Consider the following 26,804-nt stretch of genomic DNA (forward strand, 5'->3'; position numbering starts at 1 on the left):
TTTTATTTGGCACTGGAACTGGTTAAGTTTTATGTTATCTTTTCCCCAGCCACTGCAGCCAGCAGCAGACATGAGTTTCTGAGAACATTGTGTGATAAGGTATGGGGAGCAGTAGCTTTCTGAATTCTGATGCAGATTTTTAGAGCCCTGTATCATCAAATGGAGGGTATCTATTGTTCTACTCTCTCATTTCTTTTTAAAATAAAAATAAAGAAAGTGAAGCAGCTTGTGGATATTGTTGTTCATAAGAAGATAAGGTGTGAACCCCATCATAGATAGCTGTGATTGTCAAGGCAAGCATCTCAGTTGACTTTTTCTTTTTTTTTCACTAATACAAGAGACAAGAGATTTTTTTTTGCAATTAAATAAAATGCTTTGTTGCACTTAACTGTACATGCTTGCATTTATCAGTTTATTCAACTAATATAAAGAAAATGGGAAACTGTTCTGATTTAACTCTAATTATGCTGGTTGCTTTCTGTGACTGTTATAAATCATGTTTCTTTATTAAGCTGTTGTTAAGAGATCAAGATTGCTGTGCAAAATTCCACACATCTCAGTCTCCATGCATTAAAAAATCATAGGACTGTATGGATCAGGAGTGTGAGCAGATGTTTGTGCTATATAGAGATTCGATACGGTATGCCCATACTGCAGGATGAGCTAATAGTACAGTAGTAGGACAGGGAATGTACATACAGTTATAATGCAAGGAATGTTTTGGTTTTTCTAATTAATTAATTAATTAATTAATTAATTAATTAATTATTAATTAATTTAACCAGATTAATGTAAGCACGTTTTTATTATAAACATATTTGTGCCATGGGAAGTTGTGAGATACAGAAATCTCATTAAAGTCTGTTATGGTCTCTTGTGTTGTTTTAGTAATGTGAAAAACTATGTATTGTTTGCATATGCATGTGATATTTTGTTCATAGTGTTAATACTTGTTTTGTGTTTCCTGTCTACGGTTTTATTTTTTTGTTTTTCAGGAGAAGAGTCTCATTCCACCTTACCGTCTCTTGCAAAACAGGATCATTTACTGCTGCCATTTTTTAATACTTAACCATTAAGTTTCTGATCAATGGAAGACTTGGAAAGTTCAGTACATCAAGAATTGTATAATATGTGATATATGATTGCTGACTAGGCTTCCTGAGAGTGGTGGGATGAAGCAGTTCTGAATGCAGAGTAGTTTTTGTCTCATGCATGTCCGTTGTCTGATTGCATAAAGTTTCTTTACTGTGATTTATTGATAACACTTGGGGGTGGATGTGGAAATAAGTAGCTTTCTAAAAAAAAGTAAATATGCTGTGATTAACTTAGTGTAGCAATGAAGCAGTATGGTAGTATTTGCCATCCCTTTTTTTGTGTGTTTTTTTGTGTTATCTCTGCTAAATGAAACATATTTGGCAGCTTGAACAGTATGGTGTCTGTTGCTCTGTTACTTCAGACCAGTCATGTTTTTTTGGAATACCTTGAAACATCTGCAGTCACAAGTCCATGGTACAGCCTATGGTACATTGGGAATGTCCAGTGCTTCCTTGTCCAGCACCATAGGTACTTGTTATGGGTGCTGTATTCCACTGCAAGTTCATTTTTTTGATGTAGCTAAGAAAAAAAAAGGCGCATGATCACTTTTTTATCACAATATTATTGCATTCAGGACTGGAGTGCATGTGCATTAGTGTAGCCAAGTGATATATCCACGTGCATGCTATATCCACGTGCATGCCAGACTACTGAAGACTGATTGGTTTATTTGCTTTTGCCTTTCTTTATAATTACTTGCTTTTGGAAGTCATTGAAAGTGCAAGACTCCCTACCCCTGGGCTTGAGAAAAGCTGCTTTGTATTCACTTAATTTTCCTCTACCAGGTTTAATGTTTTTATTCAAACCACTATCAACCTTTGGTTTGCCACTGTGTTTGATGGGAATGCTGTTTTTGAATCTATGATGAGTCTACATTTTAAATCTCACAAATGTAATAAAATAAAGTGTTTAGTTTTAATACAAGATGTTTATTTTAAACAGGTATTCTTAACATGACTCCTAACTGAGGTCCCTGTATTCTTAAGGGTTTAAGAGTATGTTTTTGTTATTTGTATAGCCAGATACTACACAAAAACAGTAGATTATGCTGTTCTATATGACTGTGTGATCAATATAATATAACTCTAAAATATCTATATTTCTAGCTATTGATGTCTATATTTTAACTTGTTAAATTCCACTTAAATTTGCACTGGTGTTGTCCTTGTTCTAATCCAGACTAACACCCCTACCCTTACACCCCACCACCTAGACTCATAACCCAACTATACTACTGCCAGTACTAACCACAGTCAGAATTAGTTATTTGTCTTTACATACTTTAAAATCTTGTCTGACAACTTTGTTACTAATATTATAAATGACAAGAAACTATCTTAACTTGCAACATTTACTGTATATACTGTTGATAATTAATATCTTGTTATTGTATTAAAGCCAACAACCAGTAATGTTTGCTGTTGGTACAACTTTGTATCTCTATTTATCATGTACATGATGTGGAGCTTTTCTCTCCGGGTATCCACTGAAAAAGGACCTGCATCCAGTTGGAATTTCCTGGTAAACAAATGTAAATAAATAAATAAAATAAATAAATGTGTATGTATATATCTCTATCTATTTGCTTTCTGATGTGATCAGTACAGTAGCTGCTAGGTGGATGGACTGCTTTAAATGAAACAGAAGTAAACACTAAGGTGTTTAAATGTCTATTTATATTCATATGCGACCTGCTAAAAGCATTGCGTTTGGTGTTAAATGCTATTAATATTTTGGCATTTAGCTGCTTGTTGTGTTACGTGTGTACGTTACTGTGCATTATTAGAGCAGTTAACTTCAGAATGGGGTCATCACGGATAATCTTCATAGAGCCAAATGCAGTTTGTCTGTTTGCAGATGATCTGTTTTTGTATTTGCTAAGTTTTGTTTTATTTATATTAATATTAGTGTAGAAGCAAACGGTTCATTTTGCTTTTATAAAAGAAAATTGTATTTTAGTTTGACACAAGTTTAAAGTTTGATGTAAGTTCAAATGTTAATATAAATATAACACTATTGTTCTAGTTATATTTTGTGCTTAATATTTTGCAGTTCTTCAATTTGCATTTAAAGGATGGTATCCCACAACTCCATCAGAGTAGGTGGGGGTTACACAATTATGTATGCAAATTTTATGTTAATCAGCATACGCATTTTTGGCCAGTTGTACCTACTTTTCATTAGCCATTGTCCAGATATTTGATGATTCCAGGTTGAGAGGTATGCTCAAAGGACACTAGCCTGGTATGTGACATTAACAGAACTTGCTGGAGAGACAGATATGTCTCACAAAGGTTACCCCACCTTTGGAACAAGCTTTCTATTCATGGTAAGCAAAGCCACACATTGACCCTATTTAAGTGTAATATGGATAATTAGATGGGTAACCTGAAATTCACCCAGGGGGTTCCACCTGTGTCCCTCTTGGACAGCGGCAATAGATGCTGACTTTACTGTCTGCTTAAACCAGACACCCTTGGGAACACAGGTTGAACTTAGCTAGGCTTTTAAGGGCCGTGGGACCGTTAGCCTAGTAACCTCCTATGATCCAATATTTTCAAACAAGTCTTTTTCATTCAGCTATAGAAGTAGATAAATGGATGCCCTGTAAGAATTCATTATGTTAACTGCTGTTTCTTTTGAGTTCTTTTGTAATTACATTTCCATCTTCATGGTGACAGTCATCTTTCTATGCTTAATTCCCTGGCTTTCTCAAAATCTTTTCAATTTACAGTTATTCAGAAGTAGAAGCTACAAGTTTTTACAGTATCTGCTACAACTACTGCCTGGGAGGATTCACATACTGCCTCACTCAGTGTTAAATAGAAATAGTTGTCTATAACACCTAGCAGGTATTGTAGCTATACATTGGCATGTAATAATCACAGCACAAATCAGGCTGTACTTATCTTGACTCTTGTAGCATCTCCACCTGAGCTGTATCATTTGTGTTAAATTATCTATACTTGGCGAATAATCTATCCTTACTTCAGAACTATTGTAAGACTGTTTTTGCATCCCATATTCCTAGTTTATTATCTCATTTGTTCACTTTCTTCATCTGACATTTTAGACAACATTATTGCCATTAGTCCAAATTTCTTTGTATGGATAGTACTGAATAGATTGTATCATAATCCTTTTGGTACACAATTGTTTTTTTCTGCTTTTACACTGATACAAGTGGCATTTATTATGAAATATTCATTTAGAATTATATGTACATTGTAATTTCTTGACTTTTTTATCTTAGTTTCATCCTTAGCTTGTTTTATACATTTTTATTACTATATTTATTGAAGATCCTGCATCTGTCATCAGCATTACCTCACTTTTTACATGGTTGATCTAATTTTGGCTTTGATTATTGCATAAATAATATCAGTATTGTATAAACAGGTTACTGTCTTCATCACTGTCTTCAGTCACTATTTCACTGTCATTACTTAATTAATTAATGTTTTGTTTATTTTCTGTGCTACTGTGGCTCATTGGTTCTGTTTGTTTCAGAAATGCACTTTTCTGCATGGTTGATTTATAGACTCGAAGCAGTCACAAAAACGGCCAGCACCAAGTAGTAAACCCAAAAACTCTTTTATTGTGGCAACTCCAAAAGGTTATAACGAGCTATAGCAAAACGGTCAAACCGGTTTCAGCATCAATATGCCTTCCTCAGTGAACATAACACATAAAAAGTTTTTACAGATTTAAATACACATCACACTCCAATTAAATAATTAATTACAATTGCTCATTAAGACCTGGCCTGAACAATCCTCCAAGTCTGATAATCCAATCACGTTCTTTAATATTTAAAACAGAGTGCTAACCCATTTTGCCCTGTCTGTTTCCTTTTATTATATCAATAATTGTAAAGGTAAACTGTGCTGTAGCATGTTGGAGAGTATGCTAATATAATGAGCTGGAAGCTTGTTTATTTCGAATGTCACTTAAGTGTTCAGAAATCCAAACCCACAGAGACCTTAATGTTTGACACACACAAAATGCTGAGAGGGAACAACTGGCTAAATAAATAAGCCAGTCCATTCTACAGTTACCAAAAAAAAGAATATCATAAACTTTTGATGTATTTGCACTGGTGAAACTTTTGGATTTGAGTACATGTTGGCAAGCAGAACAATGGCCATAGAGGAAACAACCCTTATGTAAATCTCTAAATAAAGTAGTCTGTGATTGAGTAGTCTCCCCACTATGTAATGGCTAAGGTGTGACCCCAAAGTGGGGCCCCATCAGAAAGAAAACAAGCACGTAGGCCCCAAGATTTCAGAGATTCTATAATCTGACCTTAAAATACCCCAATAATGATCAACAATGTTAATAAGGACATTGGTTTTATGCCCATAAGTGATAGCAAGCCTACTAAGATTAGCATTGTCACCCAAATCTCTGGATTTATATGTTAATAGATCAGATCTTGTTTGTGTGGAAACCCAGTTGCTAGCAGTCAAAACAGTAGTGTGATCATAACCCCTGTGATCAAATCTGTTAATAAGATCACATTGTAATTCCTGATAAGATTTTTCAGAGGAACATATCCATCTAATATGGAGAAATTGGGATTTAGGAATGTTTTAATTATATGTCTGGGATGAAAGCTGGAGGCATGGAGAAGCATATTATATTGGAGATATTTCCAAAACACCTTGGTACTAAGTGTTTGGTCCCCCTCCCTACTCACAGTAACATCTAAAAAGTTAATTTCCATTAAATGGTAATGCACCGTTAATTCATTTCCCCATTTATTCTCATTCAGCTATTGGAAAAATTCATGTAAATAGATCTCATCTGCTCTCCATACCATCCGGCAGTCATCCAGATAGCATCTCTAAATATCAATTTCTGATATATATATAAGTTGCCCTTTTTAACCAGTAATCAATGGCTTCAAGTCTGGCATCATAATGTATGATTGATAAATACATTATAAAAGTTAACAAGATTTGTGAACAAGTTAAGGTTTACGAAGGGGAGTCCTTTTATGCACCATGTTTTCAAAAATTGGTTCTGGATGTATTTTCCCTAGAGAAACAACTTAAGGACAAAAAAGTACACAAATTCAATAGGGACATAAATGATTACCAAAAAGTTAAACCATTTGTACCAGGCAAATATGTTAAATTTGTAACACAAGACAATATCAAACTCACTTCCAAGTGGAAAAGACCACGTTCTATTCTCAAGAAGACCACAAGTAGTTTGAGTGGTACTTCTGGAAATGAGTCATCCTCGGCCACTGAGCTGGAGACTGTTCACAGTTCTGATTTCCCTTTGGCTAAGAAATTTCTAGGTTTTGACCCTTTAGGTGGAACAAACACAGTGTGGGGGGGGGGGTCTGCAAACAAACCGCATCCAGGAAATATAGAAAAACTTTTGGAAGTATTGATACCAAACCTTTATTACCACTAATCAGGTCCAGAATCCAGAACACCACCCATTTTTTGCATATCATTTCGGACACACAGTTGGAATCACGTTGGCTTATGTGCACTTTAGATGTTACTGCACTGTATACTAGTATTCCTTATTGGGCTGGTCTTGATGCCATTGATTACTGGTAAAAAAGGGCAAGCATATATCCACTGGGCTTTAATACACTTCTGATTTGCATGACTGAACATGTTCTTAGCAAGAATGTATTTTACTTTCACAGCAAATGCTACTGGCAAGTTAAGGGCACTGCTATGGGAGCGTCATTTGCTCCCATATATTTAGATTTGTTCATGGGATTCTTAGAGGATCAATTGATCTATAATGCCAGTCAAAACTTATGTATATCAGAAATTGATATTTGGAGATGCTATCTGGATGACTGCCAGATGGTATGGAGAGCAGATGAGATCTATTTACATGAATTCATACAATATCTAAATGAGAATAAATGGGGAATCAAATTCATGGTGCATTACCACTCAATGTAAATTAATTTTCTGGATGTTACTGTGAGTAGAGAGAGGGTTTGAATACTTAGTACCAAGGTGTTTTGGAAGCACCCCAATATAATACACTACTTCATGCCTCCAGCTTTCATCCCAGACATCCAGTTAATAACATTCCCAAATCTCAATTTCTTTGCATTAGACGAAAATGCTCTTCTGGGAAATCCTACCAGGAGTTTCAACGTGATCTCATTAATAGATTTAATCAAAGGGGTTATGATCACAATACTGTTTGACTGTTAGCAACTGGGTTTCCACACAAACACGATCTAATCTATTAACATATAAATCCAGAGATTTGGGTGATAATGATAATCTTAGGCTTGTCACCACTTATGGGTGTAAAACCAATGTCCTCAGGAACATTGTTGATCGTTATTGGGATATTTTAAGGTCAGATGATAGAATCTCTGAAATCTTGGGGCCTAGGTGTTTGTTTTCTTTCCAGCAACGCCTCACTTTGGGGTCACACCTTAGCCATTACAAACATAGTATGGAGACTACTCAATCACAGACTACTTTATTTAAGGATTTACATAAGGGTTGTTTCCCCTGTGGCCATTGTTCTGCTTGCCAACATGTACTCAAAATCCAAAAGTTTCACCAGTGCAAATACATCAAAAGTTTATGATATCCTATTTTTTGATAACTGTAGCACAGACTGGCTTATTTATTTAGCCAGTTGTTCCTTCTCAGCATTTTATGTGGGCCAAATATCAAGGTCCCTGCGGGTACGGATTTCTGAATGCTTAAGTGACATTCGAAATAAACAAGCTTCCAGCTCATTATATAAGCATACTCTCCAACATGCTACAGCACAGTTTACCTTTAAAATTATTGATATAATAAAAGGAAACAGACCGGACAAAATGGGTTGGCACTCTGTTTTAAATATTAAAGAACATAATTGGATTGTCAGACTTGGGGAATTGTTCAGGCCAGGTCTTAATACGCAATTGTAATTAATTATTTAATTTGAGAGTGATGTGTATTTAAATCAGTAAAAACTTTTTGTGTGTTATGTTCACTGAGGAAGTCATATAGATGCCGAAACCAGTTTGACCGTTTTGCTATAGCTCGCTATAGCTTTCTGGAGTTGCCACAATAAAAGAGTTTTTGGGTTTCACTACTTGGTGCTGGCCGTTTTTGTGATTGCTTCAGGTTTTGCGGGCCTTTGCACTAGCCGTACTTGTGGTTCCTGCGTGGGAATCTGATTTTAAGACTCCTCAATATTTTTCCTGAATTTCAGAAATGTTAAGGGATGCAGCATAACTTGTAGCTTGGCTAGGATTTTATTTGGCTCAGTAGCTGCTCCCCACAAAATGTTTCTTTAACTTTTATTTTTTTATAGATTTCAAAGTACTGCCTTTTATAATGTTCAGCATTTTTATTTCTTATTGTGTCAGAAGTTTTTTTTTTTTTTTTGTAGGTTTGTGCTTCCCAGTGCCTTCCTGTCCTTAGACTCCTCCCAGCCACTCAATCCACTCATTCCTCATCACCTGGGCAAGGGTCAACTGAGAGATGATCATGATTAAGACAGTCATCATGGGTTGTTTGGGTTTCCTTATAATGGTCTGCTCCCTTATGACCACACGATGTGGTTGCTGGCGGATGTCATGCAATGTATGTTCTGTGCTTCAACACTCCTCACTTGCACAAGGAATTGCTATTAGCCAGACACCCTACAAGCCCACAAGAAGCACTGCTTTGTTGTTTCCCAGTCTCACCAGGGGAAAACAAACCACCACCACAATTGTTGACCTTGTGGCATGTGCTCCATCCCTCCTAGGATGGAGGACACACCTATCTTCCCCTCTGCACACCATCTAGCACCCAAGCTGCTACTCCATTTTGGGATCACCTGGGTTATATTCATGGCCGAATGCTTCCATGCTACAAACAATTTCTTGGGCCTAAAGTTGTTGCTTATTTTATCTAACACAATGTAAAATCTGCCAGTTGGTCACATAATAGTTTCATATCAAACACAAACTTGCTATGTTGGAATATATAATAATAAAGCAGTTAATCTGTCTTTTGTTTTTCTTAACAGTTTTTGTGGACCTGAAATCATTTGGACTACATCCAATGTATCATAATTTGAAATATTTCAAAATAGGAATCAGCACATATATACTCTCAATTTATATATGCATAAATACAAATGTTTTATCAATGTTACTACAGTATCTGTTTGTGTGTGTGCGTGCATGCTTCCACGTTCTTACATTTTTTTTTTTTTTATAATTTTTATTGAAAGTCACTGATTTTAAATATTTTTTCTTGATCACAATGTTCTGTTCAAGTTTCTATTTATTGAAAAAAAAAAAACATAATTGCAATCAGGCAAAATAAGGAAACAAAATAGCCTCATTGTCTCACGTTTATTTCTAAGGAATAAAAGAACAAATCCCTCTCCCATCATAATACTGGTCTATTTGTTGAACCTGGAGATGATGTATATCAGTGTGATTCACTATATCCAGATACATAACACAGACAGCAGTTAGTAAACACATTCTTTGTGCTTGTCCCACATGTGAGTAAAACTTCTCAGCTATTCTTTTTTCTTTTCCTTCATCCAAATATCCTGCGTCCATGTATCCTGGAACCATGTAACACCTGTTACCTTATTGCATGAACCATTTCTTCCTTATTATCATTGATAGATGCTGGAAGAGGAGTCATGGTATGTCACCATGTCTTTTTGATCATTTAAATCTAAACATCCCAGCATGGCAAAGTGAAAAGCACATATCTGACCCATTCAATAATATTCCGTATTTATTTATTTTTATTTAACATTTGTTAACTGGGATTGTTCAACTGGATGAAAAATCCCATTTGCTGTGGCGGCCCAGGGAGAAAAGCTCCACATACAATATTACAGTATTCAGAGGAGAATAAACATAGTAATAAATATTTTAAGAAAAAGAACTTTGTAAGAAATGACATATTGTAACCCCTCAAATTCTATACCCCCAAATAATCAGAAGGATATCTGCAGTCCGAAACAATTAACCGTTACCATCTCCCTTGTATGGAATGTGCCCATATAAGCTTCTCATTTCTACATCCATTGGCCAACTTTATGGCATCTGGCTTTCTAATTAATCTATGGCCATCTAGATTACAATCAAAACAATATCCTTTTCTGCCACAAAACACATATTTTGTAATGTAGCTTTAATGTACATTAACAAAAACCATAAGCCAAAATAGGTTTTACAAAGCAGAGTGCACTTTAATAGATGGACAGCTTTCATTTACAGGGAAACATGCATTTGTAAAAACATATCCAGAAATCAAACTGTAACTGTATTTTGGATTCTATACATTTAAACCCAGCTCATGTTCTCAATAAGAAAAGAATTGCACAACAAACAATATAGAGCAGATGTGCAATTACATTCAAGAATAAATAAAAAATCTTCATTATATACATACTAAGTTTGTCTGATCCAGTGGTAGCATATAACTAAATCTCTGGAGCATTCAGGAAACTGCAGTGGTTTCTAATGTAAGAATTATCTCTCAGAGATGTAAAGGTCTTCTTTGTTCCATGACAGAAGATTGGTTCTTGCCATTGATGTCATATAGAAAAGTCCTGGTTACAAACGCAGTCTGATAGGTGAATTTCTTGGCTACCTCTCTCTTTTCCAGTTCATTAGGTATGCCAGATCTCAGGAAAGACATAACCGAGCTTCTATGAGGCATTTAGGCTAGTTATGCATTACTCCATTGTAGATTTATTAAAAAAAAAAAGGATGTCTTCTACAGCACAAAAGAGAATAAGACACACTGATGTGTTATACACAAGAATGAAATGTGACACGCAAAGATAAAACATCACACTGCCAACAGTACTACTAAGTAATGTTACTTTAAAGGAATGACTATATATAGCAAGATATAACATGATGACTAGAAATAAATGTTAGGCTGCCTTGAAAGCTAGTATATGTGAGTCATCTAATTAATGCATTATTCAAAGAAGATTGTTCTATTAAGAAATAATGAGCAAACATCACTTCAGAAACAACACAATTTTGCCAGATTAGGTGCAAGCAAACCATGCCCCCCTATACCCACACACATACACACACACCATGCCCCCCTATACCCACACACATACACACACACCATGCCCCCCTATACCCACACACATACACACACACCATGCCCCCTATACCCACACACATACACACACACCATGCCCCCCTATACCCACACACATACACACACACCATGCCCTCCTATACCCACACACATACACACACACCATGCCCCCCTATACCCACACACATACACACACACTTGCATTGAGAGATACCTTACGTCTCTTATATAGCACATTCCATGTCTGTCAAATCCATATATAAGCATAGGATAATGTAAAAGCATTGTTGTGTGTGAAGAGAGACAAGTTAAGCAGCATGGTGTTCATGTGAAAAGAACATGACTCTGTCCTTTTTAATTTAAAAGCAAATTACGTGTTTCCTGACTTTTAAACAAGATGAGTTGCATTAAAAAAGCAAACTTTTTTTTTTTCACTGAGGTTGAATATCATTTCTAGTTATCACATTAGAAGAATGTGTACTGGTTTAGGGACTTGATTCTTGTCCTGGTGTTTTGTGAGCACATAGTATATTTATAGGTTCATAGGTAGGTACTAAGCTATTGGCCCTGGGGCCAATATAAGCCTAGCCAAACGGTACCCTGACTTTTGCCACCCAAGAAAATTATTTTCCTGTGCCCCTGTCAAGCAGAGCCACAGAAGTGATCCCCGAGGTGAATTTCCTATCTCCCATCCAATCATCAAATTTTTCTTGAGTGCTAATGAGGAGCTTTGTTTGACATAGATAGGTAGTTTGTTCCAGAGTATGGGAAGCCTCTGATACAGGAATCTATCCCTACAGCATGTTCTGTTTATTGTGGTGACAAGGTTTAGGTCCCTAGAGTGTGTAGCTCAGAGGGATTGGGATTTCTTTACATGGAGCATGTCCAACAGCTCTGGGTTTGACATAGCTTTGTATGTTAGGCAGAGATCACCTCTGAGTAGGCGATATGCGACAGAGTAAAACTGGAGTTTTTTGAGACAGTCTACATAGGGCATCTGTTTGAGGCCTGTAATTCTCTTTGTGAGGTATTTCTGTGGCCTTTCCTGTTGTTGTAGATGTCTTGTGAGGTACATACCAAAAGGGGCATTGTACTCTATAATGGGTCTAATGAGTGATGAGTAGAGGGGAACAATGACCTCTTTTTTTCCTGGATGAGAAACCTTTTGCGATGAGGTGTGCCACGTAGTAGGATTTCCTGTTACTGTGGCGATGTGATTATCAAAGGAGAGACTACTGTCCACCTGTGTCAAAAGGTCTCATCACACTTTCGGTGTCAAGCAGACTACCGCCTATGTGGTAGTTCATGGGTACAGAGTTTTTACCAAAAGGGATGACAATGCGCTTTTTGGCATTGAGCTTGAGGCCATGGCTTTGACAACAGGCATTTGTAAGGCCCTTTTGTAGGATGTCCACATCATTAGGAAATTTGATTATGGCTCCTAGTTTGCAGTCATCTGCGAACTTTGTTAGCCAAAGACCTTCTGTGTTAGCCTGTACTTCAGAGAAGTAGATACCAAACAGGAGAGGACCTAGGACTGAACCCTTTGGTACTCCACTTGTCACTGGTCTGAAGTTGGATTTAAGGTCTACTACTTTCACAATTTGGGTTCGGTCAGTGAGCCAGTTGGCAACCCATCTTGTGACATAGGGATTTATACCTAGTTTAGTGAGTCTGTCTATAATTCCAGAGTGGGGAATGGTGTCAAAAGCCTTGGTGAGATCTAGATAGGCTGTGTGTACCACCTTACCCTCATCTACAGCTTTGGTGACCACTTCAAAGAAGTCTATCAGGTTTAGGAGACATGATCTTCCTTTTACAAACCTGAACTGGGTAGGGTCCAGAGTTTGGAGATTACCAATGTCATTGTTTATAAGTTCCATGATGATACGCCCCATAGCCTTGCAGACCAGGCTCGTCAGGCTAATGGGGCGGTAGTTCCAGAGTTTCGTGGTGGCTCCCCCCTTTGTGGTGTGGGATAACCATTGCTCTGCACCATTCAGTGGGCACAAAGCCTGAGGTGAGGCTATGTTTGAACATGGTACTTAGGTGGGGTGCCAGTTCATTCTGTAGTTCATGTAGAACGCAGCCTGGGATGTTGTCAGGTCCCATGGATGCTGTGTTCTTGGCTTTGGAGAGTATGTTTTTTACCTGTGCAGCCATGATTACAGGTACTTTGCATTCTTCCGGTATAGAGATTGGCCATTTAGGAAATGAAAGAGGGGTAAAGTTAGCACTGAACCTATCTGCCAGGATGTTGGCAGTATCAGTTGGTTCTGTATATTTAGTGCCATTGTGTTGTAACTCAGAGCAGATCTGAGTGTTGCCATTGAGATTTTTGGCATAGCTATAAAATGCTTTGTGGTTGTCTTTAAAATCAGTGGTGATTTTGTTTTCATAACTAGCTTTGGAGGGTTTTATGAGGGATCTCAGCTTCTTACTGAGGCTGACCACGGAGTTCCTCCAATCATGGGATTTTACTCTTTTTTGCAACAGTTTCTTTCTGCTGTTGTAAAGTTTGTTTTTAGCAGGGGACCACCAGATGACTTCCTTTTTTTGGAGGATAGCATCTTGGTTCTGTTATGGATTGCACGATCCATGCACTTGGGTAAGTGCTTATAAAGTGCAATTGTATAGGATTCAGCAGTCGTATCTCTACTGTCCATCAGCATGGGTGTTGTGAAGTTTGTCACTTCTGTCTTAAGAAGCGTGGTTGGCTTTGGAGAAATTTTTTATGGTGGTTTCCCTAATGGGGGGTGGGGGAGGGATGTGGATATCAAGGGTGATTTGCTTGTTGTCGGATATGACCAACGAGGAATTGACCTCTGGTGTAGAACACCGGTTGCCCATGTTGGCAATGACCAGGTTTAGGATATTGCTGCCCTTGGTGGGGGTGTGGTTAAGATGATCCAAGGCATTAGAATTTATGAATTCCAGAAAACGTTGAGCATAATAGTTGGTACATGAGTAGTTTTCCCAGTTAATGGTGGGGTAGTTGAAATTGCCCATTATTAGGGTGTTAGGTTGTACCCTAATATTTTCCAATGTATCAAGAAATGGGGAGAGGGAATCCTGGGGCATGGTGGGGGATCTGTAGCAAGCTACAATTTGCATCGCGGTCTTGCCCAGAGTTAGTTGCATTTGGATAATCTCAGATGCATTATGCTGAGCAACTAGCCTGGAGGTGTGGATATCCTTAATGAATATTGACACGCCTCTGCCTTTAGTGCTTCGGTCCAAGTTAAGTAACATAGTCTGTTGTGACATGAAATAGATGCAGCTTTACCTTTTTCAACCTCTTAGGAAAATTGTTGCAGGTTTGATAGATGTAGTTGTTTTGTTTTTAGATGTTTTGACTTTGATAATTGGTACTTTAGATTTAAAACCATGAACCTTATATCTGTGTGTAATGTACATGTATCTTTCTCTGTATCTCTCTTTCTCTCTCTCTCACTATATATATATATATATATATATATATATATATATATATATGTATATCCATACATACATACATACAGCACTTTTTTGCAGTTTTTTGACAAGCCCCTATGCACCCCTCAAACTGCATTTGATCAAGTGCTATGTTGCGATTTTTTCCAAGATAGTAGAATAAGTGGGAAAGGAAGTTTGTCCTTTTTCATTCTGTTTTCCCATCTCAGGTTTGTTTATTGTAAATATTAGGGGGTGTGCTGATGTGGTACTACATTTCTGTATGTTTAGTTTGGGGGGGGTAGGGGGCATACCTCAATAATATTTTATTTTAATTTTTAGGCTGTGTGTGTGTGTGTGTTCAATTTTTTTTGTTTGTTTGTGTAGTTTGAACTACTATAAATACACGTGTGTGTGCGTGTGTGTGTGTGTGTGTGTGTGTGTATGTGCGTATGTGTGTATATCTCTCTCCGTAAATATATGTATGTGTATATATACATATATATATATATATATATATATATATATATATATATATGGATGGGTCTTCTGCTTTTAATTGAATACCACTTATTCAAAAAATAGCAGTAGACCATTTAGTTACGAGAAAGTGCACTTATTTGAAAGTACACTTTCGCGAAACTCATTTCAACGAACTGGTAAAAAAGATGTAAAAAATAATAGAAAACATTGCACCCCCCACACCCCCCAACTTAAATATACCAATTCCAAGATCGCACTACTGTGGAGAACAGGTAAATTCTCTATTCCCCACTGTAGTGTGCCTCGGCGCTTCAGTTTCCCTGAATGGTTCATAGAACCGTGATTCACAGAAGTGCACGTATATATATGTATATATATATATATATATATATATATACATATATATATATATATATATATATATATATATATAGATATGTATATATATATATATATATATATATATATATATATATATATATATATATATATATATATATATATATATATATCTATATATATATATATATATATATATATATAGATATGTATATATATATATATATATATATATATATATATATATATATATGTATATATATATATATATATATATATATATATATATATCTATAGATATGTATATATATATATATATATATATATATATATATATATATATATATATATATATATGGGTCTACTTTAGTAGACCGACATTTTATTTTCCCGACTTTAACAATGCCAAGAGGAACAGATGGACAAATGCAGAAGACCGACATCCGATACACCGACTTTCCAGTCCAGTTAAGTAACCACTTGGCCATGTAACAGGCAAATGAAATTGTAATGGTCCTAGCTGACAGTACTGCCAAAATAACCCCACACATACTTCTCAATTACTTAATGCAAGAAATCTTGACTATGGCTAAAATAATGGGGGGACAAAGACGTAGGGACAGATTTTAAATATTGCTCTTATAAACTTAGAAAGTTATTAGAAGAACAGGATGTTGGTTAGCATGCATGCCATTATTTTGTAACTTCAGTCCTCAGTGATTTGCTAGATAATCACAGATTTTATGAAGAACAGAACAAACATATGAGTAAAAAAATCTGGACAGTTGAGATGTATGACCCCATGCAAAAAGTGATGCTTCATTATCATACAAAGACCCTAAATGGCTAGTGGTACAAGTAACACTTGGCACAAATACAAAAATATGCCTAGCTATTTTTAAGATTTCTTCCCAATCCTCACTTCAACTGCTTTTCATCACACTGTATGCTATTCTGAATTAAATCAGTAATAATTATAAAATTATATTATCAGGTAAAGTGTTAGTTAATTGTAATGATGAAGAGTTGGTCTGAAGTGATATAAAATGCTGAATGTAATTTAACTAAGTCATAATGCTCATTTTCCTCAGTGGGACTGGTTCTTATAGCAATCTAAAAGCAGAAATGATTGTACTTGTTTATTTACACAGAGCAATACAGTTTATTGTGGCACAAGTCTACAAGTAACAGTAGAAGCCTTTGGCATTGGAGAAAGAAACCGGATATATATAAAAAAAAACATATGAACATAGGATAGCACAAAAGCATCTGGCTATGTATTTTAAAAGGGAAAATTGAAGTAGCATGAAGTGTTAATGTGAAAAGAACATGATTTTCTCAATTTTAAATTATAAATGCAAATGATATATCTTGATTTTAATCAAGATGAGCTGAATTATAAAAAGTAAACTGCCCCCCTCCCCATATTTTTCATCTGATTAATCTGGAAAATGCATTAATTATTATATTATTTGATAGTAGTGACCTTTATGTGGACTGTGAGGACACAAACAACTTACTACAATTAACTCATCGCATAATTTCACACAGCTGTTAGCCAAATGAATCAAAACTAGCCTACACAACAATGACTCATTTGTACTAGATGTAATTATAAGAAAAATGCTAGGTAAAGTAAGGTCACTACAAATTCTACAAGACTTACTCGGTCAATACCACAATATTCACCTTCTGGCCCCTAAATTGTAACAAAGTACCTCAAAAAAGTTATTTGCACAAATTCCATAGTAGCATCCATGCATCCACTGAGGACATTCTGTTGAATGAGTTCCAGAATATAGACTGGAGTGACTGTATTGTACTGTAATGACCTGACAACTACTTTGGCTTCCTGATTGCTCCTATACAAGATAGTTTATACTCCTTAAATAAGTAGTGAATAGAAGGAACACAAGCAGCACATCTTACAGGAGACTTAAAAAGGCAAATAAAACACAGAGATAAAGCAAGTAAAGACTGGAAAACTGTTTTTCCAAACATTAGCAAATACTCTATCCGAAACTGAGGTATGAGTTGATGACTGACACTAATGCAGCCAAAGCACAATTCACTAGAAACTCACAACTGACTCAAGAGTATCACCAAAAACATTTCAGCAAGCATGTCAAAACTATGGCTAATAACAAGGCTACCCCCTAAAAGCTTCAGCAAAGAACTTACAGGTATACGCTTGAAAAGTTCATTGATAATATAGCCATCCCCAAAAAACCAAGAGCTTATGGGTCAACAATACCTATTCCATGACACTGTGGATGCCTCTCCACATTTTCCTCCAATATCCCATTTTTATCTAGAAGCTTTCCCTTTTGTATAGCTTGAAAATAGTATTATAACTATAACGCAGAATTTCATACAATTCAATCTTAGGTTCTTAAGGCAGGAGATGAAATAATAAGCAGGACATTGACACACATGCAGCTTGTCACTTTCTACTAAATCAGTACCCTTTATTTTTAAGCACAGCCTCAAAATTCTTCTAACAAAGATCACCACTCAAGTCAGCTTCTACAGACGTCAGGTCTATTGCCACCCTTTGTCCACTGCCAAAAATACTAGAAAAAACTAATATATGAACAAATCCTGGAATATGTTGTCAAATGCCACATTCTGTCTTACAAACAGCATGGCTTTTGTAGAAAGTAAACCACTATGGCAAACTGAACAATGGCTTACTCACTGAGACGTTATTGCTGTGCATTAAAAGGCCCTTCGAGACAATGGGCTTCACAATGCTGCATAACAAGCTAGCTAACTCAGGATTCACAGACATCTCATGATTTAAGGGCTAGCTAACTTACAGATCCTTTAGACTTACTGATGACACTTATTTTTTTGGAGTTGCATCAGCAAAAAAGGTATCTCTACAAGAATTAGTACTTGGTCTTCTGTTGTTCTTACTATTGGGACATGAGATTCCTGTAGGTCTAAAGTTATTAATGTCTGTTGAATTTCCTCCTTTCCCATGGGAATGATTGTAAACTAAGTGTATTCTGTATACCGATGTTATTAACAAAACAGGTCAGAATAAGGATGCAATCTTTGGTTCCTTTCAGACTGATTTTTAACATAGTATGTAATTGGTTTACAACAACATTCTAACTGCAAAAAATGTAAAACCACTGCTATGGTGTTTGGGGGAGGGGGTCTACTTTATGTGCTCGAAGTCCGAGAATACCGAATACGATATTCTCGACACGAGTACACCGAAAGCGCAAAACAGTGAAAATGGAAATGGAAATCTCCTTATGTGGAGATTTCAGTTTATTTCAATGTAGTGCGATCTCGGAGTTGGTATATTTAAGTAGCGGGGGGTGTGGATGGGTGCAGGGGGCTTACCCCCCATGCCTACGCTAGTTTAAATTCTTTTTTTGTGTGTATTTTTTTTTTTTGTCTTTGATTGTTTCATAGTCTGATGCATATGGTTCGATCCATATCCATTCGAGCTATGAAACCTTCAAGGTCCTAAAGTAGACCCGGTGTTTGGCAGTACCCAAAAGCTGAAGGCATTTCTCACCATAGACATTAAATTCCTTCTTTTAGCTCACTGCCAACCGCAAGTCATCAAATATACCTAGGCATCATTTTTGATCAAAATCCTTACTTCATCCCCCTTGATGGCAATGAAGCTCATATTGGTAAAATACTCACACAGTAAGAAACTGTATACAAAATATCCCACTGACTTGCCACTGAAGCCATCAATGAGCTATTTCCAATACTGGAATGTGGGTTGCCCATAACCTTTCTACTTTCAGAGCGGAATATGGCCCTTTCATTGATAACAGAAAACAGGATATGTTTATTGATTTGGCAAATCATAGATGGCACCTCTGCACTACAGTAAAGAAAGGAAAATGGCCTCCTGTACCAGCAGGGACAACCTTCCTGTCACTGAATGAGAGATTGTCATCTTCCGCTAAACAACATACTGATTATTAACAGAGCAAACACAAACAGTGGAACACAGCTGCACTGTAACTAGGCAGAACCTCATTTAAATTAAGTGTGTCTGAATTAGCACTAAGAGAAATCATAGCAGCAAACTGGATTATAATTACTGACAACACTGCATGCATCAATAATCAGCATCTTCTTTGAAATGCTTGACAAATGAAAATAAGTGGAATTGTTTTTTAAATCATGACTTACTATAATCAGATTTACTAGTGAAATATGTAAGAAACAGTTCTATTTCCTGTTGAACATCTATAATAAGGATGTGAGATACAAGTCAAGGGAACAATGCCATAATGCATAAAACCACTGGTGGTAAAGGACCTTGTATTACTTATTAATACCATTGTTACCCACTGCTTCTTGTATAGAAAATTGAACTGTTGGCTGCTCTAACTCAATGTGTTATTCACAGCATGATTTATTAGAGTCTAAGTATGCTTCAATTACTTTAACATGATTGTTCTAATTTAATGTTTATCTGACTGAGTCATATTGCATTAGATGAAGTGTGTGTAAAAGGGTAGCTATATATAGCATTATATTCTACTGCAAACGTGATGGTTCACTAAGATATTATATACAACAAGGAACTGTAATTAAAATATTTTCTATATGTAGTTGTATTATGTTAATTTGTTACAAGTCATCAAAAAGGGATATTAAGCTCTTGTTTACTTTAATTACATTGTACATTGTTTATTACTGGTTGTCCAACATTATGATTTTTTGCCAACTGTTGCTTTGCTTTAATGGCCTGGATTATGCCTTAAAAAGATTCCTGGATCAATTCACTTACCTTGTTAAACATTTTAATGTAAAAAGATGCTGTACATAAAAGATTGAGCAGATATGCATGAGTAGCAATTAAAAAATATCATATATTATGTTCTTGCCTGCATGAAATTCTCCTGAAAATTTGGATTTTCCTTTTTGCAGAATGGTGGTCTCTCTTTATGCAATATCAAATCTTTGAAAATGATGAAAATATATAACCAATTGTTTTGTTTTGTTATTTTGTGGGGGGTGGAAAGGGGAACGTATCATGTTATGCTTATTGTTTGGCAACTTTATGCAATTTTTTTGTCAAACTCTAATAATAAAACATTCTATATTAGAAGGATGGTTTGACAGTCCCAAGAAAATGTATAACATTTTAAGTTAATTAACTGCAAAATGATATATTCAGTAAACAAAAGTTATAAATTAAAACAAAATTCATAAAAAGCAATTAGACAAGCAATAAATAGCTCATATATAATTTTATTTAAGTGATAGAAATGTGCATTGTCTATATGATAACATTATAATTAAATATCCACCAAACCATCATTTTATTAATTTAATTATGGCTCCAATTCTTCTGATAATCTTTATACTGATCCGGTCCTCTTCAATAAACACACTACACCAAATGACATTTGATTACCTTTATTAAACTTCCATAAACATAAGTTTATTGAACAATATTTTAATGTTTTAATATTTTAATGATCACAGCATGAACATCCATATAACCATTTATTAGGGTGTAACCTCACTCACCTTAACCAAATAAGCAGTGTGCTCACCTCCGCTCACTTACTTTTACTTATCAAGCGATTTCCTCACCTGCACTTGCTTACTTTTACTAATCAAGCAGCATCCCATCTCTCACTTTTCTTCCCCATCTCATTGAATTAAACATCCAACAGAAGAGGGACAACCCTGCCCTAGGCTGTTCCTGATCACTCATCCAAAACCTTCAGCAAACCCTCCAAAACAAACCTATGTATATATTAATGAGGTCCCATCAAAATCATTCAGGTGTACTCCATCCTATCTGAACCAAACTTAATCTCTCTCATTGACATCACACTGCCCTATCATATAAATACCCAAAAGCAGCCAATTGCCTAACTAACCTAAATTTACCAAACCTATGAGCCCTCTCCAAAGCCAAAATAAAGTGGCACTTCCTCTGACCACACAATACACATACCTGGATATATCCTCTTTAAAATAAACAGATCCTCACGTATCCTAACTACCCACTATAACATCAAAATTATTCACAAATCCGTACCTGGCAAATGTAACACCAGGACTATAAGGAGCCCAAATGCCACCCAAAACAATGCCAACCCAATTGTGTGCCTTCTGGCCTATCTATAGTCCCCTTTTGCTGCCCAATGAATATAAGAATGACCAAAATAAAATTTCCTTTTGATCCACATTAGGTCGACACAACCAAATAAACACAGATGCAAAACACACTGAAACATCCTGCCAGACTAGAGACCTAAACAACTGTAATATCCTAAGAACTGCATAATACAGCCATAAAGCGAACGCCACACAAACTATAGTCCAATGGATAATTTCCGCAACAAAACTTTGAAAACCTGTCTTGTCAATGGCCATCATCTGCCAGTCTTCACCTATCAACCCAACCCTTCACCATATAACCACAGTCCACTATTTACCAAAGTGACGTAACCCTGCCACCTGTGAAGCTATACTAATCGTACTAAGTCCACCTTGACTAACTGAACTGCCTTACCTTATTCCCAAGCATGAACCAAATATCTCAACAACAAACCTTCACAGTAAACTCCTTCATCCTCAGACAGCTGCAACACAAATTTAACAAAATCTTGCAATGCCCTACCATACGCCTTCGTGTACCAAGCATCTGATCCTTCCAACCCAACCTGACACACCTCATCTAGCCTCACCAGTGGTTTGTGCCACTGCTATATTTTCCAAATGAAAATGAACCTTTTTCCCCAGCAACCTGTACTGCTGACATCCTAGGAAATCCCACTGCCCTGCCTCAACTACCCTAAAATCCAAAAATGATAAAGGTAACTTATCGTATACAGGATGCTGTGAACTTCAAATTAACCAATGCACCTTTCCGGTCTGCCACCTGCATAGCTGAATGTATACCCACACACTTCAACCAGATATGCAAAAACCTGCATGCCACTTGTGAGCAAAACCCCGCATTAGAGGCCCATCATACTCCCTTCCCGACCCCCACTAAGTTAACCTCCATGTTAATGGCTTCAAGGCCATCTACCATAGTGGCTGGCCAAATGTCAGAATATCTCACATCCAAAAGCAGTGACTGATCCATAACCTTCTGCTTTCAAAACCTCTGATCATATGATAATTAGGCATTCCCCAGCCACAATGCTGTGCCTCACAGATCTTGAGAAAATAAGCCAAAAGTAGTAAGGCCAAGTCAGTATCCTTCTCCAACTGAACCACCATGTAATAAATGAAGCTTAACAACCTGTTGCCCTATGTCCTTGGCCACACTCTACCTATTCTCTTCTTCAAAATATCAACATGCTCCCCCTTCCACATCTATCATTTAAGTAAAAGCAGGATGTGAGAGAGTCAAATGACCCACCTCCCCTTGCCCCAATGCCTGCTTAGCTAACCAATCACCTGACTGGATCACAAAGTCTGACACAACCACATAATGCTGTGACTCCACCCCACCTGTGGGTGACCCAAAACTCACCATAATCAAACCTAAACACCTGATTCATCTTACCATTGATGCACCTCACCCTTATCTGTCCCTCTATTGCACCCATACCGCACCAACTTTAGCACCTACCAATGTATCATTACCTGTGACTTCATTGTGCACTGCTTCATCGGAGGAACATGCACCACAGCAGCATCCATCACCTGTCAAGTCTACTTCATTCGGGCTACCGGCTGTTGCAAACTCTGCATTTCTAACATCTGCAAAGGAAAAAATCTGCCAAGAGAAAGAAAACATTAAGACCACAGACAACAACAGAAAAATGAAAAAAAAAATGTCCTCCTGCTTTCCAGTTAAAATATTCTTTAATTTCTCTCAACTGCCTAAGCATGGCGTCCCTTACCCCTTCAAGTGAGACTTAACCTGCCCTATGTTTCCCACACTGTCTATCCCTTTAACAGCTACACAGTCACCTGTCAAAGCTTAACACTGTCTGAAATAAACATATAAGATTTAGTTTAGGGGACATACTGAAAAGAAATGCACACAACCACTTCTCGATGAATATACTACTCAGCTTTAAACAATCTGTATTACTCCTTAATCAGCACAGTCAGGCTTTGAACAGCTAACCAAAATTAAACATTTCCCTGCAGCTGGTAACACCCTCAGCCCCATCTCGCACCATCTTCTTAGACAATTAGTCATGCTACACACATACGCAATTAACAGCTGACACACATGCCATTATATCTTTGCCTGCCTCCTCTTATTACCTCACTTAAGATGTTAATAGGTCCCTCATATACGTATGCTAAACCACTGCTACATTGACTTACTAAGGCTGAACTAACCATGTAATTGTGCAGAATGCCCTCTGACTCCTAGTAAATCTATTTCAGTGGTTAGGTCTCATCTTGCTTTTTTTATTTATTTATTTTTTTACAGTGGGGAAGTTGGACTTTTACTTAAGACATGAGAAAAGAAAAATATACAGATATTCTTCTCTTAACAAGATACAATTGAGAGGTAAGCTCTAGGATGCAGCCACGCAGCCACCACTTAAGCAGCTTGATAAATGTGCTAGACTGCAAAATACTATTCTGCAACTTTTTGTTTTTCTTTTTTTTTTTTTGTTTTTTTTTTGTTTTATTAATTAAGTAGAAGAGAGTTTAGGAATTGCTCCTATAAACTTAAAACAATGATGGACTGGCAGGTTTGCCTTATGTATTTCCTGAAGAGATGAAGTCTGAAACTCTAAACATTCTCCCCATTTAACAGCATCTAGGACCTTGCCAGGGCAGCCTGTCAATCAGTCCTGCCAACTGGATTCAGTAATCATTGTCTGTCTGATGCCTGCGGAGTAAAAGGCAGCAGTGACAATAAAACTGGTATGGTTGTAGATGTTTTAATATTTCAGTAACAGTTTAACAATATACACTGGCTCACTTCAGCTACACAAACAAAGTACTTCCTAGCAGAAAAAAAAAGAATGATTACCAGACGCTGAAACCTTAAATTATTTTATATCTGGACATCCTGTCCTACCCTGGAGCACTGCGACCATGTGATTAAAACAACTGTCAACATAAACATATGCAGTTTTGGAAACTACAGCAGAGATTCAACTGTCTGTGTCATAAGCACGCATTTTTAACCTGGCCATACTTAAAATAATTTACACTTGACATGTTGCTTTTCTACTTAAAAATATAACAATACCTGAGCCAGGTACCGTTAATAAATAGCTAGCAATTTTATTAAACATAAAATCAGTAACTGGGTTACTGACTGAACTTAAAATCATACTCTTCACAAAATAATGAACAGAATCAACCCCAAAACAAATAACACGGAAAATGGCCTTTAGCTTAGGATAAACCCTTTTTTTTCATCTTACCTTTAAGCATCCCTGTGACTAGAACTTTCTCTAAAACCTGCTAGAAAGCACTAGGAACCCTAAAACTGATACAAGGACTCAACTCTCCTTGTTAATAAAGCGAAATTAATCGTAGGCAGTAAACAGCCTATAATTGCAAAGTACCTTGCTAAGGTAAGGGAAAACAGTTCTTGTACTTTACAAAAGAAAGCACCAAACCAGGCATGTCCAAGGGTCAGCTTCTGGTGATTTCTCCTGTCCACCTGGTGAATCTGGACATACTGGGGCAGTGCAGCAATTGCCTCATGTACACAGACAACCCTCTCCTTTTACCACCCAACAGTACAACCTGCGAGAGATGCACTCACACAGCCAAACTGGAAGCAAAGCTCTCTCCACCCAAGATTGTGCTAGACAGTCAAGAGGAGAAGGTTAACACACACACTACACTTCAAGCAACACATAGCCCTTCTAAACCCACACCACCAACACCCTCACATAGCAACACTAAACCCTCATATGTGGAGGCCCTTAACAGTAACCTGCCCAAGCAAGAAGGACCTCCGAAGCTGAAACACAAACACAAAAAAACCCCAAAGTATCACATAGTTCACAACACCAATGTGCCGCCCAACAACAGCACCTAAGGCAAGACAACGTGCCCAACACTTCAGTCATAGGTGACTCTATAGTCAGGCACACTGATGTCCCACTAACCTGGCTGAACAAGGTGAAAATTACAGTCAGCTGCCTGTCGGGTGCCAGGATCTGCCACATAACACATGCACTCAAGACACTCCACAACAAGTACAAATATGACTCTGTCATTGACCATGTTGGAGTGAATGACCTGAGACGTATCTCCCTGGACTACATGAAAAGAGACATGGAAGAGCTCATTGATCATGTGGACCAGGCAAGTATGACCCTAGCACTGAGAAGCATCATGCCTTCACCCAGAATGATGCCACAGTATAAGGACAAAATGACTGACTTCAACAACTGGCTAAGACTCTGGTGTCATTCAAAGTGGATCCAGTATGTCTGCCTGGGACGACATGATCGACAGACCATGATGCTTTACCAGAGATGGTCTGCACCTGTTGCCCCTGGGATTCAGGTTACTGGCTAAGGCTCTTTCTACCCCTATAGTGCCTTTCTAGGCAAATTTCAAAGGGCAAAACCACCACCATAACAGGTACAAGCATGCAAAATCTGAAGGTAATGCTACTCAATGCTAGATGTCTAAACCGCAAAATAAACTCTCTCGAGGCATTCCTAAAACTGGAGAAAATCAATATCTGTGCAGTAACTGAGACCTGGTTCAAGGCTTCAGAGAGCACTCCTGCAATACCAGGTTACAATTCTTACCACACTTTTCAGCCACCAAACCAGGACCGAAACACTAAAGGTGGAGGAGTGTCCATATTCACCAAGGATATTCACACCACCAGGCTAGTTTCCCAACACAATGTGTCTGAAATTCTCCAGGTGCAACTAACACTAGGTAAGACTGCAATCCAAATTGTAGCTTGCTACAGATCCACTACAATGCCCCAAGATTCTCACTACACCTTTCTAAACATACTGGAAAATATTAAGATACAAGCAAACACCCTAATAATGGGGGATTTCAACTACCCTGCCATTAACTGGGAAAACTACTCGTGTATCAACACCTTTGCCCAATGGTTCTTGACATTCATAAATTCCAATGCCCTGGATCAACTAATCCATAGTCCCACCAGGGGCTCCAATATCCTAGAAGTGGTCATTACCAACATGGGAAATTGATGCTCCACACCTATGGTCACCCCCTTGTTGGTCAGGTCCGACCATATGCTAATCACCCTTGACATCCGCATCCCTCCCCAATCCCACAATAAGGAAACCTCAGTAAAAAAACTTCTCCAAAGCCAACTTCATGCTACTCAAGTCAGAAGTGACAAAATTCATGACACCCATGCAGACAGGAACTGAAAGTTCGACTGCTGAATCCTACACTAAAACACTGTACGAGCACATCCACTTGTGCATGAAT

The sequence above is a fragment of the Protopterus annectens genome, chromosome 9.part0 (genome assembly GCF_019279795.1).
Source record: "Protopterus annectens isolate FY-2018-M chromosome 9.part0, PAN1.0, whole genome shotgun sequence".
Classification (NCBI taxonomy): domain Eukaryota; kingdom Metazoa; phylum Chordata; order Ceratodontiformes; family Protopteridae; genus Protopterus; species Protopterus annectens.